The sequence below is a fragment of the Martes martes genome (genome assembly GCF_963455335.1).
Source record: "Martes martes genome assembly, chromosome: 9".
In the NCBI taxonomy this organism is placed as follows: Eukaryota; Metazoa; Chordata; class Mammalia; order Carnivora; family Mustelidae; genus Martes; species Martes martes.
The window spans coordinates 59,815,618-59,842,641 of record NC_137896.1 but is presented as its reverse complement, the minus strand read 5'-3'; the positions used below and the strand labels follow the sequence as shown (position 1 = coordinate 59,842,641).

Here is a 27,024-nt window from a genome sequence, read left to right as displayed (position 1 = left end):
ATTACAGCAGATAGCTTAATGTAGGGAGTAAGCTTATCTATGAATCACCTTGCTAGATATGACCCTCATAAGAAGATCAGATACCAACCCAATTCAAGGTATTCTCTGTAGGTTTGTTGTAACATTTTTCCCTTGAGCTTCCCTATCCTGTCCTTCCTCTTACAAGTACCACTGAAAAAACTTTCGTGCCCTACACTGGACAGGGGATTGAAGATGTTTCTTTTTCCCCATAAGACATGCCTCAGGGACTTAAGATTTTTGGAAAGAAAACACATACACACACAAACATAACACACAACACATACAGAAAACAATACAATTCCTCCCCCTTCAGCTAGCACAAATCTTAAATATTCTTCAAGGTTCTATTTGGGTAACATTTCCTTTGAGTTGCTTGCCTGGTGTTCCCAAAGAAATCAAGCTTCCTACTCACATCCCAACTTGCATCTCTATTATAGCTCTTATTTGATCTTGCTATGATCTATAGTTTACGTCTAATGATGTTAGTACTCACAAAATAAGAGCTGAATTCCTGACCTTTTCATTTAAGTCTGGGATATGTAAGAAGACTATCATTAACAGGAAGGTGAAGTAGTGAATATCCTTCTTTAATTACTATCACCATTCCTCGGTCTGCCGTATTATGTAACAAATTCAAACTTCACTTTACATTTGCTTATTGCTGTACATTTCACCATTAATCTGGCAAAAATAGCAACATCAGGAGGTCACTGTATCACATGCTATGTTTCAGATTTAGAAACTATTAAACTGACATATAAAACCCAAAACACTACTTCATCAACTTAATTTTCCCACGTCCACAGACTCCAAAAGGGAATTTCTATTTTAGAACTAAACCATCGAAGCAAATGACTAAGGCTTTTATTACTAATATTATTGTTGTTACAGATTTTCTTTCCTTTCGTGCTCATATTGATTTAAATTTACTTCCGGCTTGGCACGGGTGACCAATCTCTATTTCTTTTCAAGCTCAATGAGAATATTTTCCTACAAATTATGTTTATTAATTTAGGTAAACACAAACCATTCCAAGGAGTGATTCTCACTAGCCCAGAGCACGATCTAGTTTATGTCTGTTGCTTTGTATCTCCTTGAGGTCCAGGACCACACATTAATGTGCTGTGTTTTTGACAGACCACGGCACCCAGTACATAGTCGGTATTCAACCTCAGTTTACAGAATGGATGCCCTACATTTAGTCTCGGGCAGATGAAAAGACAAGGAAAAATGAAGAAAGACAGCATGCTGAAATCCTAGCTTTCCACTACGTTCAGCTTTCCTTTCTCTGCTTCTTCAGGGGCCTAGTGTGTGAGGCTGTCCTGGCAGGCTGAGCGGCTCAGAGGCCAAGCACAGGTGGAGGAGGGCAGAGTGGAGGGCACACACAGAACAGGACTGGAAACCTCGGACCCTGATATCAGCTTAGCACACAGAAGACACACAGCAGATGGCATATATCATTCCAAGGCCCTTAAGCTGAGCTTCCATTCCCAGGGAGCTGCTTTGTTATGAGGGAATAAGTCTCACAACTACGGATCAGGAACTGATTATGTCCCTTTTATGCTATAGGCAGCCATGCAGCTGTTTAATTAATATCTGCAAAGGCTGGATAATGTATGGCAATGAATCACTATATTGTACACCTGAAACTAATATAACACTGCATGTTAACTACACTGGAATTAAACTAAACTAAAACAAAATAAAATAAAAACAAAGACAACCTGAAAACAAATATATCTGCGGGGGCTGCTCAGAGGAAGATGAAGTTGTCATTCATACATTCAATAAACATTTATTGAGCCCCAGTTCAACTGTATGAGGAGCTGAGGATATAAGAATCAAGGATTCACAGTCCTCAGGCCTTATGGAGTAACTTGCCAGGGGGTGATGGTCATGACATCGACCAATAAGCACAAGACCAGACCCCCAGTATGTATGCTTAGAGAAGAAACACAGCTAGTGAGAGCAAGACAGCAAAGTGTGAACACACGGGTACAAGAGCACAAAACGAACTGAAAGCGCACTTCTGAGTCCACCTGCCACTCTCTATGAGAAGCAGATAAGCCCAAGGGCATCTGCAGCCAGAGCCGGAGACATGTTGCTCCATGTTCAGGGGCGAGTTCTTGATGCTTCTCACTTTCCTACTCTGAGCTCGTTCTATTATTTAAAGATACATATGTTTCCATACAGCAAAATCTCTAACCAAACCACCCACTTCACACATTATTAATTTATACATTAACAGACAGAGGACTGGCTACATTAGAACGGGTATCAACTGTTCTTTGTGGGAGATGGAGGGCATCTCAAGGACAGTTTTGATTAAGTGCAGTTTTATCTCATACCCCAACTTTGAATCTGATGGCGCCATTGGATGTGCAAAGTGCTTCAAACAGCACCTGGATGAAGGACAAGCCTGATGCGTCTCCAGGGCTGCAGGGGATCAGAAAGGATGTATGCTTTTATTACTCAAGAACTTGCTTCAAAAACACCATACACACTTAATAATGCTTCCAATCGATCTCCTTCTAGAAACTTGATTTCTTTCCTCTGCACATATTAATAAATCAACAATTAAAAATAAAATTTCTGGGGCGCCTGGGTGGGTCAGTGGATTAAAGCCTCTGCCTTCGGCTCTGGTCATGTTGCCAGAGTCCTGGGATCGAGCCCCACATCAGGCTCTCTGCTCAGCGGGGAGCCTGCTTCCTCCTCTATCTCTCTCTGCCTGCCTCTCTGCCTACTTGTGATCTGTCAAATAAATAAATAAAATCTTAAAAAAATAAAATTAAATTTCTGAAGTCAAACGAATCAGAATTTTGCCCACTAATGTACATCTCCAAGTAATCTAAACAAAAGCATCACAGACCATATGCTAACCTTGGTTAATTTCTGCTATGTCTCCTAGCAGCTCCCATGGTCTCACACAGGCTCAGGGTATAAGCTGTTGTGTAAGTTGATACTGGAATTCTCTTGAGAGTGGAACCCTGTCTCCTTGAAGGAAAGGAGGTGAAAGTTGCATCTCTCATCTCTCAACTTCTCCTCATGCCCCTACTTATACAAGGCAATGCTCGCTTAGAAGTCAAAAGCTGGAAGGAGATGAATAATTAAACAATTTTCCAAAGGTCTCCAAATGAGCCAGAAGCAATCCAGCCCCAGCGCCCCTCCAGAACTCTAAACCTTAAAAATATTAAAGTGTCCTAATCAGAGAACCATGAATGTATACTGAGAAACCACAGAGCACGTGGGAGGCTATTTCATGCTTCAGAGCCCACAAAGCTATTGTGGGACAGATGTACTAATATGGGAAAGAAAATTAAAGTTCAAGGCTAAATAACTTCACAAAAACCTCAGAATCGTAGTTAAACAGCATTATGTAAGTCTTTTTAATATGCACGACATGAAGTCAGAGATCCTTCCTTGAATATGTTTCCAAAGGCTCTTTGTCCTATAAATATTTGCAAGTAGAGGCTGATATTTATAGGTCATCTTCACAGAACATCATCACCTAATTATATTTACATAACAAGAACAGGCTGGACTTTGTTCACCAGTATCAGGTGGAACTTGAAAGCTACCAATGATAAAAGAATCTTCCTTCAAAAGCTAAGTAACTGTATCTACATAAACCAAGTTGAGTTACTCTTTTTACCATATCGCTTCAGGTAAATAAGGCTGGTACTGCCCAATCTTCAACAGGAGACACAAAAGCCAGAAAGTGAGTTACAGTTGCACAGGCAGGCCTTGGCGATTTGTTGAGTAAGGTGATAGATACCACTGCTGTGGTTTGTGATGGCCCCAACCTCAATTCATTTGAACAAAGAATTGCATCACCCCGGCTCTAAGGGTCCTGTCAAATTAGTGTGGAGTCCACTCAGATCAATTCTCTTGGAGTTGCCATAGCCTCTAACTATAAGAATGCTGGTCACAAAACACCTGGTACAGCAGTGTCTATATACAAATCACAGACACGCCACAGAAACCAAACTTTTGGGGCTTGGATAAGATGCTGTATATTAAAGCTACTATTTATAAAAGCACAAAAAATATTTTAGACCAGTTTAATACATTTCAGGCTATGATTTAAGAAATGGCATGGGTAAATGTCAGTAAAAACTTTATAAAGTAAGAGAAAACTCACAGCCAATTAGATTATATAATAAAAATTAATTAAGCCCATGGATCAACTCCATTCAAGAAGAAAAAAGGATATATTCCTTCATTTCATCATGAAGTCTGACCACCTACCTCTTTCAGTATAGTTTCATGTTAAATTTATGTTGACCTCGGTTATTTTTTTAAAAATAACTGGTTTCTCTTTCCCTAGGACTTCTCATACGAATCATCCGAAAAAACTACCTTAAAGCATATCTTTTTACAGAAAAATGCTCTCTTGGAACAAAGCATTTTCTGACATCACATTGCATTGCTCTTACTTGATTTAAGTCCATATATAATAAAGTAAAAAGAAATTCAAAAATGTTAAAATAAATATGTTTTGAGTATAACAATTCACAACCAAAATAGCTTGAAAACAGTATTTCCAAGCAAATGAAAAGGCTGCGGTGCCAACAAATATCTGAGAATGAGCCTCATTTTAAAATACAGTTTGACATGTTCAGTGAAGGAGAATCAGGGGTAAATTCATTATCATACATTTAGAATTTTTATTTTATTTAAATGAACATCTGACTTCTTTTCATGTTTCAAATTCAGGAAAGCAGAATATACCAGGATATTAAAATAAAGTATTTCTGGATTATATAGAGATTGCCACAGACCTGCACACTTTAAGAAACTGTTGACTCTAGCTAAGAGTATTCAGTCCACAGGTGAGGTCAAGAGGATAAGCTTGGTTTACCCAGACCCTATGCCTTTTCACCAAGAAATGATAAGAGAAGGTTTATACATGGAAAGTGAAATAAAAACTCATACTTCCTTTTCTGAGGATTGCAATCTAACAAGACAGACAAGCAGAACTAAGCAAATAGCTGGTCCCAGGAAGAGCCCGGCAATGTTGCAGGGATGTGAGTACAAACTTATAGGTGACCTGAGCTTGCACTGCCAGCTGGGTCTTCAGTGTGATCACTGTAGGCTGGTCCCCTCTGTCACAGAGTGCAGACTAAGCCCTGACCCCAGCCATGGATACCATGAAGCCATCTGAATGTGCCAGGAACTTGCTTTGAGAAGGGAGAAGAAAATTGTCTGGTAGGTGAGATAGGCTACTCTCCTCTCCACCCAACCCTCCCTCTCTCTCCCTCTTTCTCTTTCACTCAACTCCTACAGTTTGGCACTCTGGGACAAACCAGGCTTCTGATCAAAGGCAGAAGTGATGGGGGGTCCAAAAGTGTTGATTAATGCGTGCACCTACTATGCAAATCTGTGAGACAGGGGTGACCAGCCTAATGGCTTTTATATTTTTTTAAAGCATTAGCCACTGACAGGTTAAGTTTGCCCCCGGGACTCAGGAAGCTGGCCCCAAAACACAAGCTCAGATACAGGTACTTTCCAATGTATGGTTCCCAAGGACATACTCCAATTCCCTGCGGCTTTAATGAGACCAATGAGCTGTCCATTTATAATGGCTCCCATAGCAATTCTGGGGGTGACTTAGTAACCTGCCTAAGCTTTTACAATACTAAAGTTCCAGCAACCACTAGTTTAAGATTTAGAATTGAAATTCACACAGAACAGGGTTTGAAGTCGCTGAGTGAGTCTTGGCTTTTTTAAACTTCACAACATCATAGAAGGTTCACAGTTTTAAGACACAGAATAAGCATTGATTTTCATGACCCTAGGATCAGTTTGCTTTATAATAAAATCAACAATATGATAAAACAGAAATAATGGCATACTCCCCATCTCATTATTTTTGGTCAGCTTATCTCTGGGTGTGAAGAGTCAGGACCTAAGAGTAATATCCATTGACTAGTTGGTGAGCACACAGCACTAGCTGAGATGTTAAGAATAGCAAGCTACGTGCTGGCCTCATGTAGCACTCAGGCTCTGGCCACCAAATGCCAAATGCCAATAGTTCCTTTTTCAGGGATCTGTATGGCCAGGAAGCAGAGAGGACCCTTCTGGGTACAAACTGAGAAGGACTCCAGCTTTGAGGAGGCGATGAGGTGTTAGAAGAGCACTGTTGGGTTCTTTTCCTTTTTCACTTCAGTGAGTACTTCAAATCACCATTAGTCATGGAGTACTGGTTAAAGATCACTGGGATAACTTTGTTGTTGTTTCATTTATATAAACATAAGTATAAATAATTTGTATTGCAAGGTTTGCCATGTGCTCTCTTCAGTCCATGGGGACCCCAAAGAACAAGATATACAAAAGCACAGTCCTGGTAATAATAGAGATGAGGTTCATTTATCTTCCCTAATTTAGCACTACAATCAGTGTACAGATGAAACAGCTCACTCTGCTTATTTTTCTCATGGAGAAAGAGCATTTCAGAAGATATTTCTCATCATTCCAGATTTTATGCTGATTAAACAAAAAAAAAACCAAACCATGATTTGGAAGTAGAGCACCCTCCATGGGGTAAGTAACAGCTACCACCAGGAGAACTGTTCTGCTCCACAGCTGTCCCCTGTGTCAGTGGCCTCTCCCACAGCCCCACTCGCAAACCCTGCTGACTCTCCGTGCTTGGGGCAGTGCTGTACTGGAACCCTGTGTCACCTTACAAACTGTCTACCTGCCCAGCTACCCTGCAGGAAGTAGGTGGGCAGGAACAGCATCTTGCATTAATCTGTGTCTGACAGGTACAAAATGCTCTTTGATGTTAGTTCCATGCTCTTAGGATCTGAGAATATAACTCCAAGAGTTTAAAAGGCTACACAGAGAGGCAGCAAGGTCAGCATTTTCCATAAGACCCTGTGGACTTCATAGTTGATCATATTTTCCAATTAACTTTTCTACAGTGCTCCATAGATCTTCTTGTTTTATTCCTGATCCTAATGTACAGTTTCAATAATGTGCGGTTTTTTAATTGATGTTAAATAAGCTCCTAGAAGTTGCATTGCAATGAAGTAATTTCACTGAAAGGCAAACTAGATTTGCTTGTCAGATAATAAATATATGTATTTTCATAATTAAAAGAGATTTATCTTTCCAGAAAGGAGCATAATGAAATGAGGAAGGTGGTACAGAATTTCTGAGCTCTATACAATTAGTGATGCATTTCACCTGAGATCTTTTTCAGAAAAATACAACATTCAGAATAGTAAAGGCTTGAGATGAGTTTGAGGACCTAGCAAGAAAATAACAAGCTTAAACTAGAGGTGGTGGTATTTAGGTTAAGCATCTGGAAGACTCTCAAACACAAGATCTGATAGCTGGTGGAAAAGATCACTAAAGACACCTGGAGGTATTTAACAATAAGGCGGTCCCAGAAGAGAAGCGGACTTCAGCTCTAGTGCCAACCCCGGCTGAGCAGTACTACCTTCCCTGGGTCCTGTGACTTCCTCAGCACAAACACCCACTGTGTGCTCCCAGCCTGGGGAGGTAATACCAGCATCTTTCGGGCAGCCAGGAGTCCCCGTAGATGGGTTTAGACCAACAGCGCAAGGAAGTGAAAGGGACCCTGTATAAAAGAGAGTGGGTAAAGAACAGAACCTTTGCCTGATATCTCCCCATTAAAGTTGGACTCCTGAAGAATCTCTCCAGCATAGCCCCTACATACCCTCAATGGTGATGGAGATAGCGCTGTCTGGATCAAGTGTATGGTCTCTTTCAGTTCCATGGTTTGTCATTTGACACTAACCTAACAACAGGGCTTCTGCGGGTCTATAAGGTAAGTATTTTATGTGAGTTTTCACAAAGTTCTGAAGTTGGAAGTTTCTGAGAAGACTCCTCTGTGACTCAGCATATAAAGAACTACAGAGGCAATTCTCTAAAACAACACAGTGACACAGAGCCACAAAGGTACTGCACAGGTGTCCTTAAGTGCCTCACAGGCAGCTAAAGACAATCAAAGCAAATCAGCTCTCAGGAAGTAGAGGTGCAGGGTAAGGACAGAGAAGGATGTCCTGCAGACTTCCACCCTGGGGATGGGGCAAAGTGTACCACGGGCCTTAATCCAACAGTCAGGGCTGCAATGAACCTAGATAGAACAAAAGGCCAGATCCAGGCAGACTTTCTGGACAACTTGTATTAGAATAGATATGATATATTCCCTCTTCTCATCTGCCCCCCAAAGGAAGAAGCTTGCACTCCATTCCTGAGAAGGGGCCGGTCAGGAAGGAGCACTTCCATCCTCACTCAGCCTGCTCCCTCATGACTCCCTCCCTGGGCTGGAGGGAATTTTCCTATCACTGCTTAAGAGAGAAGGATCAACATGCCTTGGTGACTCTGTTATTTTGGCTCTTTCTATGACAATAGTGCATTTTTAAATTTATGGCACATTTTAAAATTTATAGTTGATATACTGTACTTGGAATGTTATGTTAGTTTCAGCTGTAAAACATATGGATTCGACAAGTCTATACATTAGGCTGTGCTCACCACCCTAAGAGTAGTTAGCATTCTGTCACCATACAATGTCATTACATTTTTTCTGCTCTCCTGCCATGCAGAAAGCTTAGCTAGGCAGGGCCTGCCTCTCAGGAGAAGCTGCAGGTATCCAGTATTTTCCAAAACCACTGGGACTGGAATGTTGAATTCTGGGGAGAAGAAACACAGATCGAAGGCCACCCTCTGTAATCCACTTGACCAGTTGAGATTTTGACATACATGTGACTGTCACTTGTGTCCTATTTCCCAATTAGTCCTAGATTCAGGAGGGGACAAAAGGCATCTCTTCACACGCCTCTTCACACTCCAGCACCTTTATGTTTGAAAAAAGGAGGCTTCCTGATGTTTAGCTTTAGCAAGGGAATGGCCAATGTCCACTGTTACCTCCCACATGTGTGGCCTTTTTTTTTTTTAAGAGCAACTGCTATAAACAAAGCTCATTCTTTTTTTTCATTGTTTACATAATATATTCAGAATCACATGGCTTCTAATGATTAGAATTTTGTCATGCTTGGAAAGGAACAGAAGGCAGTGGCTGAGAAGCACATCCCCTCATAAAAGACACCTGAACAGTATGCTCAGGATGACTAATATTAAAGACTGAACATAATAGTTTTCCTCAGAAGAAACAATCTTAGTTTCTAAAGATAATTCACTTCTGACATCTCAGCTCCTGATTTCAGTGGCTGCACACTGTTTACCTCTGTGCCACACTTAGGACAAGTAAAGTACACATCAAATAAGAGATTACTTTTAACGCAGCAGTAAGAGAAGATATGCTCACATCCTATGGTTTGAGGCATGGTGGGCCACTCTCCAGAGAGTTGGATAATGTACTGTCACTGTCACTGTCACTATTAGGAGCACTAGTAAGAGGAATATACCATGAAGACAACTTATCAATTTCTGGATATTAATAAGTGGTAAGAGAGGGGAGCCTCGGTGGCTCAGTTGGTTAAGCAACTGCCTTCAGCTCAGTTCATGATCCTGGAGTCCCGGGATCAAGTCCCGCATCGGGCTCCCAGCTCCATGGGGAGTAAGCTTCTCCCTTTGACCTTCTCCCCTCTCATGCTCTCTCTCTCACTCTCTCTCTCTCAAATAAATAAATAAAATCTTAAAAAAAAAAAGTGGTAAGAGGAAATCAGAAACTCAGCAAAACCATGTCAGAGAAGTTCCCTATTCACATACTCAAAGCCAACATCACGTATGTTTGGGGCTTGCAAAATACAGAATGAATGCCTAGGAGATGTTCTGTCAAAGCTGCAAACTTGCCCCTCTGAAGGAAAATCAGGAAATTAATCAGCACACCCAATTTAAAAAGTCCAACCATGATATTCATACACTGCCCGGCTTTCCCAAATGATGCCAAATGATGGTTTCGTAACAGGTCATAGCAGCGCTCTCCCAGCCACATCCCGCCAATCGTACACACAGCATACCACAGCTTCTGATTCTTACTTGGTGGCTGGTACCTCAGCTTTGGGGAAAAATCATTTTTGTACTAAGTACTCAAAATGGATTGTCCCATGGTGGCATTTTTAGAGTACCTGGTGAATCGCCACAAGAATGCTTTTACCTCTGGTTCAGAGTGGGCTAACAGCCCTGGCTTACATCCATGAAAGCACTGAGAAAACTGGGACCAAACTAGCTGCTCCAGGGCCTTGTTCAGTTTAAGTGCATCCAACTGACTTATTCTTAGCACTCTGTTTTTTGTTTGTCCTTTTCCTATTCTCTTCTCTGGAAGCCATGTCTTCTTTGAGGGTCTCTTACTGACAGGCAGTTAAGAAGGGAGAAGTTTTAGGAGTCTGCGAAATGCCCCTGTTCCATGTAACTTTCTCTGAGACATTCTCTGGGAAGCCTGGCTTCCCCTAGCAGAAGCTAGATTAACCGCCCCCTGCACTTTTTGAAGGATTTTATTTGTCACAATGAGAGACAGAGAGAGAGAGCGTTAGAAGCAGGGGGGAGTGGCAGGCAGAGGGAGAACAGGCTCCTCACGGAGCAAGGATCCCGATGCAGAACTCGATCCCAGCACCCTGGGATCATGACCTGAACCAGGGGCAGATGCTTAACTGACTGAGCCACCCAGGTGTCCCTTTGCGAGGCCTTCCTTTATCCTCAGCCATGGAGACAACTTGGAATTTCTCTTGACACGGTGTTCACAGGGACTGTCACCACCAACAAACTGCCACTGTGACATGAAATTATCTGTTATCCCAGACCTTTACATATTGGGCGCTCACTGTATTCCTTTCTGAAGAACTTCTTACTCTACTTAGCCAGAAAGGTTATCTGGGGTCATCATTCATTCACTCACTGTACAAATAGTTAATGAGTAATTTATAACTCAAATGGGGGAGCAGAAAACAGTTATTGTCTTTAGGGGACCTCTTTAAAATAATGAAGTACTGAGGATAAAAAGGAACCATGAACCTTACTGAGAGGACATATTCTCACTACGCTAGGGGTATAGTTTAGAAAGAAAGAGACCGAAAAGTTCAAATATTCCCAGAGATGGCAGACCATCTGCCAGGGGTGAGTGTGATGATCTTATGTTCCATATGACAACAGAGAACTTCCTGAGACCTTAGTCCCATCATGAGTATTTCAGGACTCTACAAATAGTCCCATATCCAAAGGCCTATGGTTTGTCCTAAAATTCTAACACCACTTCTCCATTCTGAATACACCACAATTTGAAACCACTTCAGTATTTTCCATTCCACTTAAGAATGTTAGGGGAGAACTGACGAACATGCAAGCGGGAACTGAGAACCTCTACTTGATGCAGCCCAGCTCCAAATAAACATGCTTCCTGGTAAGTGACCCCAGCAAGCACCCTCAATCACAGGAGCTCAATGATACATCAATCAACAGAAGCAAAAGAAATGGAAGGAGGTGGGGAGAACATGGATTCAAACAGAACCCAAACCCAAACCCCTCCATTATTTACATTCCAAAATCAGAAAAGGAAAACTTCCCAAACTAATTGGTTGATCTTGGAGCCTAGGTAGGTAGGTAAACAGGAATGTACGTAGGTAGGTAGGTAGGTAAGTAGGTATCCATGGTGAGAGCGAGTGAGACAGAGAGAAAGAGAGGGAATTTTCCAAGATGCTTGAAAGGAAAAATAAATATAACCCAACATTCACGTGTTTTTCATTTTTGTTTCTTTTCCCCCATTCTGCTTCTTCCTCCTGTCCCTCAGAGACTACAGCCCTCGGAGAAACGGAATTGGGTATTAGCTGGCTAGTAATTAGAGGATCTAGGTTTGCTGGTATGGAAGGATTAATGAGAGCTAGCCACACGATGCTCAGCTAATCCCTCACCTAAGGCACCAGGGGCTGTTATGGCCTGGTGGTGCTGTGCGGGCAGGAGTTCCCAAGAAATCGAGAGGATCTTTTCCTGACAGCTTCATAACCTGAGTGTCAGCACCTGGCCTGCTTTGATGATGGGTTTTACCCTAATCAGACCACCCAGGAACTGCAGGGACAAGAAAGCCAGCTGAGTTTCAGGGACATGTCCACGAAGCTACAGGAGGATTACAGAAAAAAGGCATTCTTTTTATCTGTCAAATCCATATACATTCCTACACAGACAGGAGGAAATGCCATTTGGGGCTGTGTGCTTATGCAGTTTATAGCTTGTAACTTCATCTTCTAATTTTTTTTTAGGACAGTAAGAAGTTATACAATATTCAGGAACAAAGTCCAACTTCAAACTCAGAAGTCCCTAGGAAGGAAGAAAGGATTAGGGTGCATTCATTTGGTTTAAAGATGCTGGCCCCAGTGAGAAATTACTGGACTAGTGAAGTGTGAACACACTTGCTGGAAAGGTGAACACTCTTTAAAGTACTAATGACCTTCATTAAGAAGAAGTTTCCTCTTTCAGTGATTATTGCCTGCATTCTCTGACCTCAGTCCAGACCCCAGTCCAAGCTGGGTATATCTGTGGCATCATCCCTTGCCAACACTGTCCTCAGACACTCAGGTTTAATACAGGACATCTGTGACTATTTGATGCATTCCTAAACCCAAAAGGTAACATTCCAGAATGATTATTTATATTCAGGAAGAAAAGAGGAGAAAAGTACAATGTATTTCATGATGGACAGACATAAAAATCAGTGATGTCCAGGTTGGAAAGGCCAGGAGAGAGAAGAAAAAAGAATAGTCCCAGCCCCGTTTTCAAGGAAATTTTATAGGCAAAGTAGACAAGTATACAGTGAAATTAGGTGAGCTATAGAGCTGGGGGCATGTTACTTGACCTCAATGCAATTCTATCATTTATAAAATGGCTATAGTAAGAGTACGTATCTGATGTGGCTGTGTCGAGGGATCCAGTGTGTTAATACGTGTAAAGTACTTAAAATAGTACCTGGCACACAGTAAAAAATGAGATGGTGGTGACACTAATGAGGATGATGTTACTGTTGTAATGGTTAATTTTTTAAACCTTTTTTTAACTGAACTATGGCTGATCTATGTTACATTATGTAATGGTCAACTGTATGTGTCAACTTGGCTAAACCACAATACCCAGATATTTGGTGAAACACCATTCTAGATGTTGCTATTTTTAGGTACTTTAGATATTTTTAGAGGGGATTAACACTTAGGTCAAGAGATTTCGAGTAATGCAGATACTTTCCATAATGTGGGTGGGCCTCATCTAATCAGTTAAAGGCTTTAAGAGAAAACAACTGAGGTCCTGAGGAAGAGAGAATTCTGCCTCCTGACCTCCTTCAAAGTCAGGCAGATTGCAGCATTAAGTCTACTCTGGGTCTCCAGCCTGCTGGCCTGCCCTGCAGATTTTAGACTTGTCAGCCATCATAATCATGGATCCAATTTCTTAATTTCAATCTCAATCTCTCTCTCTATATATATATATCTTCATACTTTTATATATATATTCATATAGATACATATATATACATATATATCTTCATATACATATTTATAGATACTGTGTATACTTTTGCATATATATATGCAAAGAATATATGTATATATTCTTAGTATATACTATATTCTTACTATATGTATGTATATGTATAAATATTTATGTAGGTATATGTGTACACACACACACACACACACACACACTCTATTGGCTCTGTTTCTCTGGAGGGCCCTAACACAAATGATATTTTCTTTTATTATTATTTCATGACCAAAAAAGATGAGAGATATACCAGTGATCAATATTACAAACAAGATTTCAACTTTACTAACTTTTTTTGAAAGGCCATCCTGTTTGATCTTGGTTCCCTGAGAAACTGGCAGAATGTGAAGAGGATAATTTACTTAATGCATACTAGTTATTTCCTTTCTATTAGAAAATAAATACAAATGTTTAATTAAAATAAACAAGTAACATTTAACCTTCTTGATTACACCAGGGGCAAAGGTCTTCACACCCAACTCACTTAATCATATAAACACAACTCAGTTTTGGATTTAAAAGGGAAAAAGGCATCCCTCAGTTCCCCTCTTCACTTTGTTAAAGAACACCTAAGCCCTTTCCTATGGAATAGTTCCTATCAGTTTAGACTGACACGGTATCTAAGGAACATTTAAATATTTGCAACAAATGCAAATGAATTGTCCAAGAAGAAAAATCCAACTCCATACAGCTTTAGAAAGGCTATGATATATTAAGAAATTAACAATTTTCTTTATATCTCCTATCTCTAGACAGGGACAAATAAAGCTATTTGTTAAAATTAAGCTTCCCAAAACATCCGATATTCTGACTACTTCTGCTAGATTAATGAAACACTTGAAATATAAAAAGTGAAATTTGTATTTCTTTCATTATCTGTTTATGGCATTAATCAGAACTGCTTTGCTAATTACTCTATTGTCAGTTTTCTATTGGGATAAATCTAAGGTATTAAGAGTACATAAGAGCTTTATATTTAAATCTTGTTCCAAATGATGACTACATTGTTCTGATGGGGCCCATAGCATTGAGGTTATAGTTGGATGTGTTATTCTGTATTGAGCTAAAAGCTAATTTAGGCTAAAAGTAGCCTTCCAGGGGCGCCTGGGTGGCTCAGTGGGTTAAGCCGCTGCCTTCGGCTCAGGTCATGATCTCAGGGTCCTGGGATCGAGTCCCATATCGGGCTCTCTGCTCAGCAGGAAGCCTGCTTCCCTCCCTCTCTCTCTTTGCCTGCCTCTCTGCTTACTTGTGATCTCTCTCTGTCAAATAAATAAAATAAATCTTTAAAAAAAAAAATAAAAATAAAAGTAGCCTTCCACAACCACTGAGATCTTATATGTTTCACTAAAGTTTACCTCCAAATTTAAATGTCTGATGTAGCAGGAAACTTGTGCTATAACTTAAATCAGGAGACCCTGGTGTCCCACAATTTCTGTGTGTGTTTGCATATGAGTGTGCATGGGGTTTGTGTGTGTTGTTATAGTTAATCTGCTATATGGGCTTTCCTCTGTGACTAAAAAATGTTTTACACATATTAATTAGAAAAATATCCCTCTGAAGAAGTAGGAAGAATTTTCCGGTTTTCTAAATTATCTTCCCAGATAATTTGCTTCCAAAACTAGAACTAGAATGAGGAGGCAATTCTAAATTGTCACGTTTTCTCTCTGTCCCTTGTGTTCTCACCTGTTTCATGACCACCCTCCCCTCGCTCCCTTTCTTCAAGTTCCAGATTTCTAGGTCCATCATAAAGGGAATCAAGAAGGACTCTGAGCATTCCCAGGATGCACTTCGGAAAGCTTGAACAGTTAAATGAGCTTCTGTTGCTACTGAGAGTAAACCAGGATCCAGTGAGCCCTGCCAAGGAGGGTCCTGCTGAGCATTCGTCATTAGGGTAGGGACAGGGACCGGAAAGGGAGTTTCTTTGGCAGTTAGAGAAAAAGAAACTGGCCTAGCCCTGCTCTAAATTGACAAAGACTGTGAGGAAGTCCTTAGAAGATTCAGCAGCCATTCCTGCTATGAGAGGCTTTGCTTGAAAATTTTCTTGGACTTTTGTGTTAGGAGCTAACAAGTTACTATGTTATTGTTATGTGTTGGGCTTATTAGAGCAACTAGCATACTATGTTCAGGAAATCTAGCAGTTTTACATAATATCAATTATATATGGTACCGGCTTATCACAGTCCATTTTTCCTTTCTTCCTTTACTAATAGTACCTGAAATTTGTTGGACAAGGCAATGTACCCACTTTAAAAACCACTTTTCCTAGTTTCTGCTGTGACTACTCATATGCTAAATCCTACTGAGTGGAATGTAAAAAGTTACCTGATGGGGCTTCTGAGAAACTTCCTTAAGAGGGGACTTACACAGTCCCCTTCTTCCTCTCCTGTCAGAAATAAGATGGTGATGGCCACAGCTGCAGTAACTACCTTGTGACAATGAAGCAGCACTCAGGATAAAAGCTACGCACTAAGGATGGTAATTAAAAAAAAAAAAAAATGGGCCTGAGGCATTGATAATATTACGGTAAAGGCAGCCTGTTGAGATCGATCAATCAATTAATCAATCAATCATTTAAAGATCCCTGCAATCTATCTCCCAAGTAGCTGCAGTCACCCTTTTTCCTAGTCAATTAATTATTCAGCCTCTGCTTAGTGCCTAATGTGAGCCACGTGCTGAAGGTACCAAGAAGGATGAGACATACTTCATGCCCTCATGGAGTTAACAGTCTTCTGGGGGAAACATTCAGGTAAGGTGCAGGGTACGAGTTATATGATAGTAAGATGTGTGTTATTAACCCATTCAAAAGAGGTCTATTAAGTCCCACTAAGTTCTAGATACTCTCCCAGGGATACGATAAGGGGTTTATATCTAAATGGCAAGGAGAAGAGCGAACTGGAGAACCAAAACCAAAAACAATAAGATTAATGAACAAGATAAGGTCAGAAAATAGGGGTGCTGTGATAGTGAATGACAGTTTGTAGCCAGCAAAGGCCTCTCTGTAAAGGTAGTATTTAATAAATAAAGTTTACCTCCAAATTTAAACCAAGATCCTGAACAAAGAGAGAAGAAAAAAAGAACAAAACTGTCCTGTGGAGAGCTGGGGGAGGAATGTTTCTGGCAGGAGGCAGAGTTCCTGCAAGTGTCCCAGGCAGGTATAGGCTTAGCATGTTGGAGGATGGTGTTAATAACTCCAAGAGAGAAATTAGTCCTGACTGGGGTGGGGGAGGGGGAAGTTAAGGATGTTTCCCAAGTTGGCCTGGGCTGCAGCCAAGTCCTTCTCCTCTCTAGAGCACAGAATTCCCAGCAGAGAAAGAGCACAGTGGCCGAACCCCCTCTCCACACCCTCCCTCACGCCCTACTCAGCAACACAAACCACTATCTGTGCCTCACTCCCAACCTATTTTCCTTCACTGAGAAATCATCCCATAAGACCCAGAGAAAAACAAACAAGCAAACAAACAAAACAAACCGAAGAAACCCATCCTTTTCCTTCTGTATCAGGGGAAAGTAATTTTTGGCAGCACTGGCACTTTAGAAGCAGTCATCATGATGGAGGAAGGCCCAGCCTGGACCCAGATCAGTGGCCACGTAGAAGTTCACAAACACACCATTCCTGTTCAAATGTTGCCTGGTACCTCAGTTCAGAAGAGTCAACTGCAGCTTCCCTGGCCAGATGCCAAGCCAGTGTGGAAGAGAAGCAGCCCAGGCCCTCAAAGCCACAAGAGAAACTGAGGCAAACTCAGGACCCTTACTCCAAAACCCCACTCTAGTTCTGTATGCGGCCCCAGGAACACGCGCCTATGTGTGCGGGACAGCACCTGTGTCCCGAGTACCCTCTGATGGCTTCATGACACTACCAAGCAGATGAGGACATCACTAATCTTTTGGTTTAGTTAGCGTTATTTAAACAGTTGGAAGTGTAGAAACACACCAGTCCACTGACTTTAGCAGATTCTGAGGTGATATATCCAATTTTCAATAAATGATGATGTTATCATATGGACAACAATTCTTTGATCAATAAAAGAAAACGTGACACTGTCCTCTTCTCAAACCAAAATGTGCTCTTTCCCTCTGGGGGAAAATATGTAGGTTTATCAAGTGAAAAGGTTTTTCTTCATTTTAATGAAGATCCTTTCTTTTCATAGATTTACTGCACTCAGTAATTGTCAAGTTATGACCTGGTGATCTACTTCTTTTTTTTTTTTTTTTTTTTTTTTTTTAAAGATTTTATTTATTTATTTGACAGACAGATCACAAGTAGGCAGAGAGGCAGGCAGAGAGAGAAGGGAGGAAGCAGGCTCCCTGCTGAGCAGAGAGCCCGATGCGGGGCTCGATCCCAGGACGCTGGGATCATGACCTGAGCCGAAGGCAGCGACTTTAACCACTGAGCCACCCAGGCGCCCCGGTGATCTACTTCTAATGAACTCTACTTGGTTAAAAAAGAAGCTGAACGTGGAAGAATAATTTCTCATTGGTTTCCTATTACCTTTCTGAAGACTGTTGAGTCTCTCATCTAAAAGTAGGGCTGGTGATGGTTTTGTGGAGTCTTCTGGTGACTTCCCTCTTACATGTTTCTCTCAGATTAGCACTTTACATAAAACAGGACTAGTAGATCATTTGTCCCACTGATGCCTCTATTTGCAATTTTTGCCTGATCATCCAGATTAGACAGAATGTTGTCTCTCAACCTAATCCATGTTGTCTTCTATAAATTCTCTGTGTTCAAAATAAGCCTACTTATATTGACTTTTTGTTCTAATGGCCCAAATTGAGATTGGAGTTGATGATCTTGGGGTGGAGTTGATTATGTTTTTTCCATGTTGTTCCAGTGTGGATATTTCTCATTATAAAATTAAAGCTGTTTAAATGTTATTATCTGTTCCCATATCAGGAATAACATCCATATGTAGGAATGTCCTAATTAGTCAAGTGGGATTAATTAGACAAAAATTCAACTTTAGGCAAAGCAGACTGTGAAAGGATGGTAGTGGGGAACATAAACTCCCACTTCTTCAAAGTGCAGAGGTTGGTCCAAGCTTCCCATCTCCATCAAACTACACCACCTGCTGGGGATTCAGGCATGGAAGGAAACATGGAGGGAGCCAGCCCTTCTTTCACTGGCAGTCAGGGAGTTTACACTCTAAGGATGAGTAAACATGTTCTATAACTCTCTGTTTTTTAAAGTTTTTCAGCAGTTACGTGTTACAAACCATGCTTGACCCCAGAGGTACAAAGAAGAAAAAGACAAAACAGTGAGTAACAGAGCTAACCAAGGAGCTCCCCTGTAGCCAGGGTGACAAATAGTTGGTGGCCCACAAGACCCAAGTCCAGAAAGAGCTTACTCTGCAATGTAATCATCAGACTATAAAATAGACATTTACATTAATTAAGAAAGGAAATGGACCTTAAGAGGTTATCTGTTAAGGTTTTTTTAACTTCTTAATTTTTAAAAAGATTTTATTTATTTATTTATTTATTTATTTATTTATTTGTCAGAGAGAGAGAGAGAGGTAGAAAGGGAGAGAGTGTACAAGCAGGAGGAGCAGCAGGCAGAGGGAAAAGCAGGTTCCCTGTGGGACTTGATCCCAGCACCCCAGGATCATGACCTGAGCCAAAGGCAGGCACTTAACCAACTGAGCCACCCAGACATCCCTCTGTTGAGTACTTTAAAGAGAAAATAGTCCATAGGGGGTTTGGGTGATTCTCTGACATAAACTCTAATGTGATTCGCCCATTTAAGTATTCCACAGTTAATGGACACCGACTATGTATGAGCTGGCATTACAGAGGCAAGACATGATCCCTGCTCTTGAGATATATTGTCCTCAGAAATAATTGAGTATACAGAGATAGCTCAGAATGCAAGACTTATTGCCTGCAGGCTGATGCAGAAACAGGAACCAAGCATGAAGGAACCAGAGATCAAAGAATAGCCTTTAGCTGGTTCTCAAAAGATACTATCACATGATTTCTAAGACCTGTACACTTTTATTGAAAACTTATGTTGTAATTTCTACTCTTCAATAACAACAGTGGCTCCTTCTCCCTTTGTTCACACACTGTCAGGATCACTTGAATATATGTACACAGAAGATACAAATGAGTAAGTCTCCACTATACAGTTAGCAAAACACAAGGCAAAAAAACCTTTCTTTGACTAGGTAAAACCATTAGCCTAATGGAACTCTAAAGTAAACTGTAACACTTTCCTTGAGGACTCCTGGCAAAGAGGACCTTCTCACCATTTCCACAGATGGAGTGAAGATGGAGTGAAGAGTGCGCTATGAGCACACTGAGCGCCTTCTCGCCTATGAAGTCACACTGCCCACCTAGGCACCCCAGTGGACCCTGCCACGGTGCAGTCGGTTCTGGCCCTTTCTCCTCTTCCTGAAGGCAATCGGGAATGTCCAATTTCTAGCCAGGAGAAATGAGAAACTCACTATCCATCTCACCCTCACTGGGGAAACCCTATGGGGTCCAGGTTATGCAACAATGATTTCTTCAAACAGCTTCTTTTGTCTCCAAAACCCAGTCTACAGGCATTTTTAGACATGGTTCAGCTCTGCACTCTGGGATTTATAATCACAGAGAGTAAGCCACACATGGGGAAGATGCTTTTGGGGTTAGAAAGCAGAGGTTGTCAACAAAAATCTTACCAGCCACTCAGGAAACCTGTGAGGCATGTGATGTGGGTCTGACACACCCCAGCAACAGCCTGGATGACATTCAATACACTTGTTGAATAATCAGTACAAGTGATGATGCACGTGCAAAGCCAGGTGTCCACATTTTTGACAAATAGAAATTCCCCCATTACCTATTTTGGGGATTTTCTAAATGTTTCATAGAAAAATTAACTTCAAGAACCAGGTCCCCCAAGCAATCCTCCCCCAGGCTCTGTGTAACAGGCACAGCCCCCACCACGAAGAAGTGCTTTCATTCTGGGAGATGACACATGCAGCGACTGTCGCTAAAAGATGGTTGATGGTCCAGAGACAGGCTCTGATGGACATCCTGAGGGGCTTCCAGGTGCACCACTGTCTTCTGAATTTCTCCATAACAAGCCCCAAGCTCAGACATGGAACTTCTCTTATAGACCGACACTCATCAAGAATAAAGGAAAGCAAATTCATCTGGGCCACCCAAATTAGAAACCAATAATAGACAAACAGGAATTAGGCCAAAGTCACATTGTTTGACACTTGTGTAAAATGGTTTGTTTACGGAGCTAACAATACCAACAGCTGATGAGTGGGTGGGTCTTAAGTAACTAACATATTTAGGAGACTATGGTACCTCAGCAACCTTTAATCCCCAATCACATACAAATAACAAACTAATCTCAAATATTTAGGGTAGTGATTTATGTCTTTTCATTTGTGTATCACTCAGAGCCTTGTACTCACTACATCCTAGATAAAATGACCCTAATTAAAATATGTCACCTTAGGGGTTTCTATTTGCCAACATTTTGTTCTCCTCATGCAAGCGAATATATTATTTGCTTCAGTCAGATCATTACATAAATATTTATTCAATACCTATTATGTGCAAAGCCCTGTATAAAGTACAGGATGTAAATATAAACAACACATCTAAGCAAGTGCCTGTAAATAAAGTCGAAGGGTGGCTATAGAGCTAGAGCTCTATAGAGAGCTATAGAGCTATCATAGCTCTATGCATAGAGCTATCAGAGGAAGTGGGAGTTGCATCTGACCAATGGGAGCAAGAGGAAGGCACTTAGGACCAGCTTGGGGGACATACACAAGTAGGCATGTGGAGATGGGAGGGTTGGAAATGAGCTCAGTGAGGGCAGAAAGCATGGTGTGGGAATGCACAGGGAATACCAAGACATTTGGTTTTTTCAATGCACAAAATAAATGAAGGGACTGGTGGAGGGTAAAGCTGGGAAGACAGAAAGGGGACGTAGCCTGGATTATCCTGCAGCCAAGAATAGGTATCTAGATTTTGGCCATAAGAAGTGAGTGGCAGAACTTTTTTAAGTAAGGGAAGTCATGATAGTTGTATGGAAGAGCAATAAAACCACATTATTTTTCTAGTCCTCTGCAACTTGGGGAACTCTCATTCAGGTTGGCTGACTTCTCTTCCCAACACTAGTCTGCATTAATAAAACTCTGCTGCACAGGTCACCGGTTTGGGGATACTCAGAGATCATGGCTGCCCGGGGCCACCTTGTTCTGCGGCTGGGGGGAGGGAGGCCTGGCCATCTTCTGCCTGCAGTGCTCAGTTCCTACAGAACTTACTCCTTGGGGCACCTGGGTGGCTCAGTGGGTTAAAGCCTCTGCCTTCGGCTCAGGTCATGATCCCAGGGTCCTGGGATCGAGCCCCGCATTGGGGTCTCTGCTCAGCTCCCCCTCTCTCTCTGCCTGCCTCTCTGCCTACTTGTGATCTCTGTCTGTCAAATAAATAAATAAAATCTTAAAAAAAAAAAAAAAAAGGAAGGAACTCACCCCTTTACGGAACTGCAGGTGTGGGAGAATCTTACATTAAATGGATCCGGAGACAACTCCATATGTTGCCCCCCATTCCATCCACCTTGACACCTTCCAGCTTCTGTGGCACACTCTGAGGGTCTTCCTTTGTGTGCAGACAGTGGGAATTTTTCTTTGCTGCTATAGTCTATTGTATTTCATTTGGAATCGAAAGACTCAAAGGAAAAAGGATGATGAATGAGAACAGTGGATGGCAAGGGTCTTCTTGAAAGGACACCTTCACCTCCCTACCCCAAATTAGCTTCTCCTGCTATCCCCAGATGGACCTCCCTGCCTAATTCTGAGAAAGAACGGAAGTCCTAAAGACAGCTCCTGAAAGTCCAGGGTGGAGCTAGCAGCATGAGAAGCCTTTTCTCACCCTAAACCTGTGGTCCGTGTAGGAAAACTTCTGAGAATTAAAACCACTGTGTCAATAAACAAATAAATAATGAAAATAAGACCTCCTAAGTAAATAAACCAGTCAGAGAAAGACAAATACTGTATGACTTCACTCATATGTGGAATTTAAGAAACAAATGAACAAAGGAGGGAAAAAAAGAGACAAACCAGAAAAACAGACTCTTTTAAGTATAGCGTATAAACAGACGGTTACGGGGCGGGGGAGGATGGGGGAAATAGGGTATGGGGATTAGGAGTGCACTTGTCTTGATGAGCACTGAGTAATATATGGGACTCTTGGATCCCTATATTGTACACCTGAAACACTGTATGTTAACTACCCTGGAAATAAAATTTAAAAATTCATTATGACAGAACATTTGATATTTAATATGCTCTTTTGTCTAACTTAAAAAAAAAGTACGGTATAGTATGGACTAAAGAATATATAAACTTAAAAAACAAAACAAAACAAACAAACAAACAAAAAATGATGCTGTGTCTTCCCTACCACGAGCTCATGACCACATCCAATCCAATTCTTCCAACTAGAGAGATACGAATCCTAGGAAAGAAATGGACAGAAAACCTCTGACTGCATCCTCAATTTAACTCTTCTAAATAAAAATTTTGTCGGAAAAAATAAAGGTCACTTTCCAAGTGACCTTGGCAAGTTGCTCAGGTTTCAGAGTTCTCATCCAGCAAATGGGAAAAATAATAGCACCAACATACATGGGTGATCAAGAATTACATGAAGTGATGCATATAAAAGTACTTAACCCATCCATTTAGGATATCTTATTGCTGCTAACATTCATGTATGTAAACTGTTTTATTTATTTCACTGTTTTCATCTCAAGTGAAACATTTGTTTCCTTTTAGTTCCCCTCAAGGCAGGAGAAAAGATGAACTTTGGGGGCAAGTATGTGAACTCTATCTGGTGTATAGAATGTTCTAAAACTCTCACAGGCATCGATATACATCTTTTACAGCTACTGAAATAATGTTTCAAATATCAAAAAATAGAATGGAATGAAATGTCTTTTCACACAATAACCATGAAATGATATTTTTCAGTCTTCCCAAGTACTTAAATAAACAATTCTTATACTTTTCCTAGCCATTACAAAGAAATTTTAAAAATCAAATCATTATTAGGAATTTGATTTATAAGAGACAGACAAGAAAGCATTACTAACAGAGTGATTTTATAGCTAAACCTTAATTACATGTGCAGCTGCATCAGTTCAGTTTGGACAAATAATTACATGATTAATCGTGCAGTAACATTAAACGTAACATAACAGTAAGATTAAATAGATTATCTCTATGCTCCTTCCTCAGCCAAGTATTTCTGCATTTGTGGTTTGTTTTCTAGGTTTTGCTTTGTTTTTTAAACTGTCAAAAAAAATAAGAGGGGAACAAATTAAGGAGTGCCACTGTGTGGGTGAATATGTAACAGAATCCAGGAGAGGAAGAATAGAAATATTTGCTGAATTCTGAACATTCTGTTTGGTAAAAGAGATATAAAGTCACTGCATTCTGTACCCCCAGTGCCTGGGTCATGGGAGACAAGTTGATGTTTGTCCTTTGAATGAATGATCACAGCAATTCATTATTACTAATAATAATGAAAATATTATGGCCAAATAAAAATTTAGTGAGTTTTTTTGGTGCGTATCCATGAAATCATCTTATTTTACAAAAAGGATTTAAAAATTAGGTTTAACTATTTCAAACTCCTAGATGGAGAATTTATCCATCTATTTGGCAAATGTTTCTTAAATAACTATTAAGCATAATTACAACAGGAGAATCAAACTCATACATCAATCTGTTACTTAAAACTGTGTATTATTTATACTCTCTGTGCCCTACTAGTACTGTGATGAATTTTTGAGAACTTTGAGACATACTTTCTGTTGGGACAGCAAATAAAATCTCATTTGTAGATAGAAAACTACTGTTCAGGAAATTTGATAATAATGAGAATATATATATTCCTACATCCAAATATATGTGCCTGGTATACATATGTCCCATATAATCTGACTTAGTGCCAAAGGGGCTAGGTAAAATTAATCCACCAAAAACTGAGACTAAGATACTATACGAAATACTTAAATGAACTTTTGGTTAGCCTAAAAAACTAAGGAAGAAAATGTATCTATATTATAGCTTAACAATTTTTATGTTCTAATTGTAACCACCTGCTCAGTAGTAAGCAAAGAATGAGTCAAGGCATAATTATTATTCAAGATAACTTTTCTAAAAAAAATTTGTGTGATTGCCCTCTAGGACATCTTTCTGATTTCTGAACCTGGTTTTTTTGCAAAAAATAATTGAGTCTGTAACTCTTACCAGGATTTTCCTTTAACAACAATAACAACAACAAAAAACCAAACCAAAACAAAAAAAACAACTATCATGCCATCATCCTGGCTGATTTTCTTTTTAATTACTAACTTTAGCTCTGCCAGATGGTCATTTGCTAATGGTTCTGTCTATGATCTGACCAGTTCTCCAACATCAATTTCATTGACTTTATTGAAATCCCATATTTTGGTAAGACATGGACACCACACCACAACAGCCAAACTATGGAAAGAACCTAGATGTCCGTCAACAGATGAATAGATAAAGAAGATGTGAGGTACACACACACACACACAGACGCGCGCGCGTATACAATGGAATATTATGCTGCCATCAAGAGAAATGAAATCTTGTCATTTGTAATGACGTGGATGGAACTAGAGGGTATTATGCTAATTGAAATAAGTCAATCAGAGAAAGACAATTATCATATGATCTCTCTGATATGAAGAATTTGAGGGGCAGGGCGGGGGTTGTAGGGGTAGGGGGGAAATGAAACAAGATGGGATTGAGAGGAAGACAAACCATAAGAGACTCTTAATCTCACAAAACAAACTGAGGGTTGCTGGGCAGTAAGGGGGTAGGGATAGGGTGGTTGGGGAGGGTATGTGCTATGGTGAGTGCTGTGGAATATGTAAGCCTGATGATTCACAGACCTGTATCCCTGGGACAAATAATACATTATATGTTAATCAAAAAACAAAAAACAAAAAATAAAAAATAAAGACATGGACACCACAATTCCAAATTGCATTGCATTTGCAATTTACTGTCCAATGTTTACAACAACTTCTTAGGAGGAACAGATAAACAGAGGCAAGGTTAGGAAAGAGGACAGAAATTCATGTTACAAATGGTCGGTTCATTTGTAAATACTGTCATATTACAACGACTTGATTTTCTTTGTTTTTTTTTTAATTAATTTACTTATTTATTTTAGAGAGAGGGAAGGAGGGGCAGAGGGAGAGGGAGAATCTTAAGCAGACTCTGCACGAAGCTAGACACAGGGCTTGATCTCACGACCCTAAAGATCATGACCTGAGCCAAAATCAAGAGTCAGACACTTTACTGACTGAGCTACCCAGGGGCCCCACAATGACTTTATTTTCTCTGCAACCCTGAAACTGACTTGATTCTCTGAGAATGATTGCCTGGAGGATGGAAAGTGAGGTGCTAGCCTGCCTTATTTAGTGAACAAGAGGCACCAGGTGAATTCAGTTTCTTCTCCACTTCAGAAAAGTCCTTTGCTTTTTAAACACCCAAACCCTCATTTGGTTCCCTCTGTCCCATTGCTCTCTGAAAACATTCATCTTCACCTGCCCTCCAATATCTTGCTTTTCCTCCTTCCATGATTTTCCAATCCTGTGTATTACCGTTTCTAAGCTCTATTAGGAACATAGCTATCTAATATTAAAAATCATACTGAAATATACTATTTATTATTGAAAAGGGCACATGTGTAAGACGCCCTCTCATTCCACACATTTCCTTTGCCAGGGCCCTTGTGTTCCTTATTCAGAGGACTGACTGATGCAAGGCAGATGCCCCCCAGTGGTTAGGAGTGTGGGTGTTGAGAGCAGGCAGCTGGGTGCTGATCCTGACTCTAATTTACTATGTGACCTCAGGCAAATTGTTTAACTTCTCTGTGCTGCAGTTTCCTTCCCTGCAAAATGGTAAGAGGATTAAATAAGCTAATATATGTAAAGTGCTTAAAACAGGGTCTGGTACTCAGTAAGCACTAAATGTGAGTCCTTACAGGGATCTTCAAGCACCATCCAGTGCTTAGTGAACACTGGGCCCCTTCTTAGAGCCTTGGGATACAGAGATAATACGCATTCCCTTGGCCCTGAAATCCAAAAAGGAGTCTGTATTGCAAGACCTTCAAAGGCCCTGCCCCATTCACAGGCTGTGTGATTTGGGATAGGGAAGCAGGGACAGACATTCAAGGCCACCTGTGCCTCTTAGCAGCTGTATGAGTCTTGATGGAGTATCTGATGTCTTTAGACTTCTTTCGTCCACTACAAAAAAATGGAGACAATACTCCCTAACTCACACAGGTTTTAGAATGATTATACACAAAACATATTTGAGAAAGCATCTAAAACAGACTTCACAGAGGTACTCCAGAAATGTTCATTTCCCTTCCCTTCCTTAGAAAAATGATCATAAATTCAGTTTGCAAATACCTAGAAGATGAGCCATTTAAATAAAAGTGCACTCTGGTTACTTTTAAGTCCTTCTGTGTCCAAACTACAAGTCTTTGAATACTAAGGGTCAGTAA

At 40.6% G+C, this 27,024-nt stretch overlaps 1 protein-coding gene and 1 pseudogene across 2 annotated transcripts in view; both read right to left on the bottom strand.

The window, feature by feature from the left end:
* Positions 1-27,024, bottom strand: part of AFF3 (ALF transcription elongation factor 3) — a 534,056-nt gene that overhangs the window by 363,967 nt on the left and 143,065 nt on the right. The gene's annotated exons all lie outside the window — the stretch shown is intronic.
* Positions 9,177-10,286, bottom strand: LOC308349410 (peroxisome biogenesis factor 2-like; annotated as a pseudogene). The gene is made up of 2 exons: positions 9,678-10,286; positions 9,177-9,498 (listed from the first exon to the last, which is right to left on the bottom strand). The product of its transcript is annotated as a peroxisome biogenesis factor 2-like (transcript).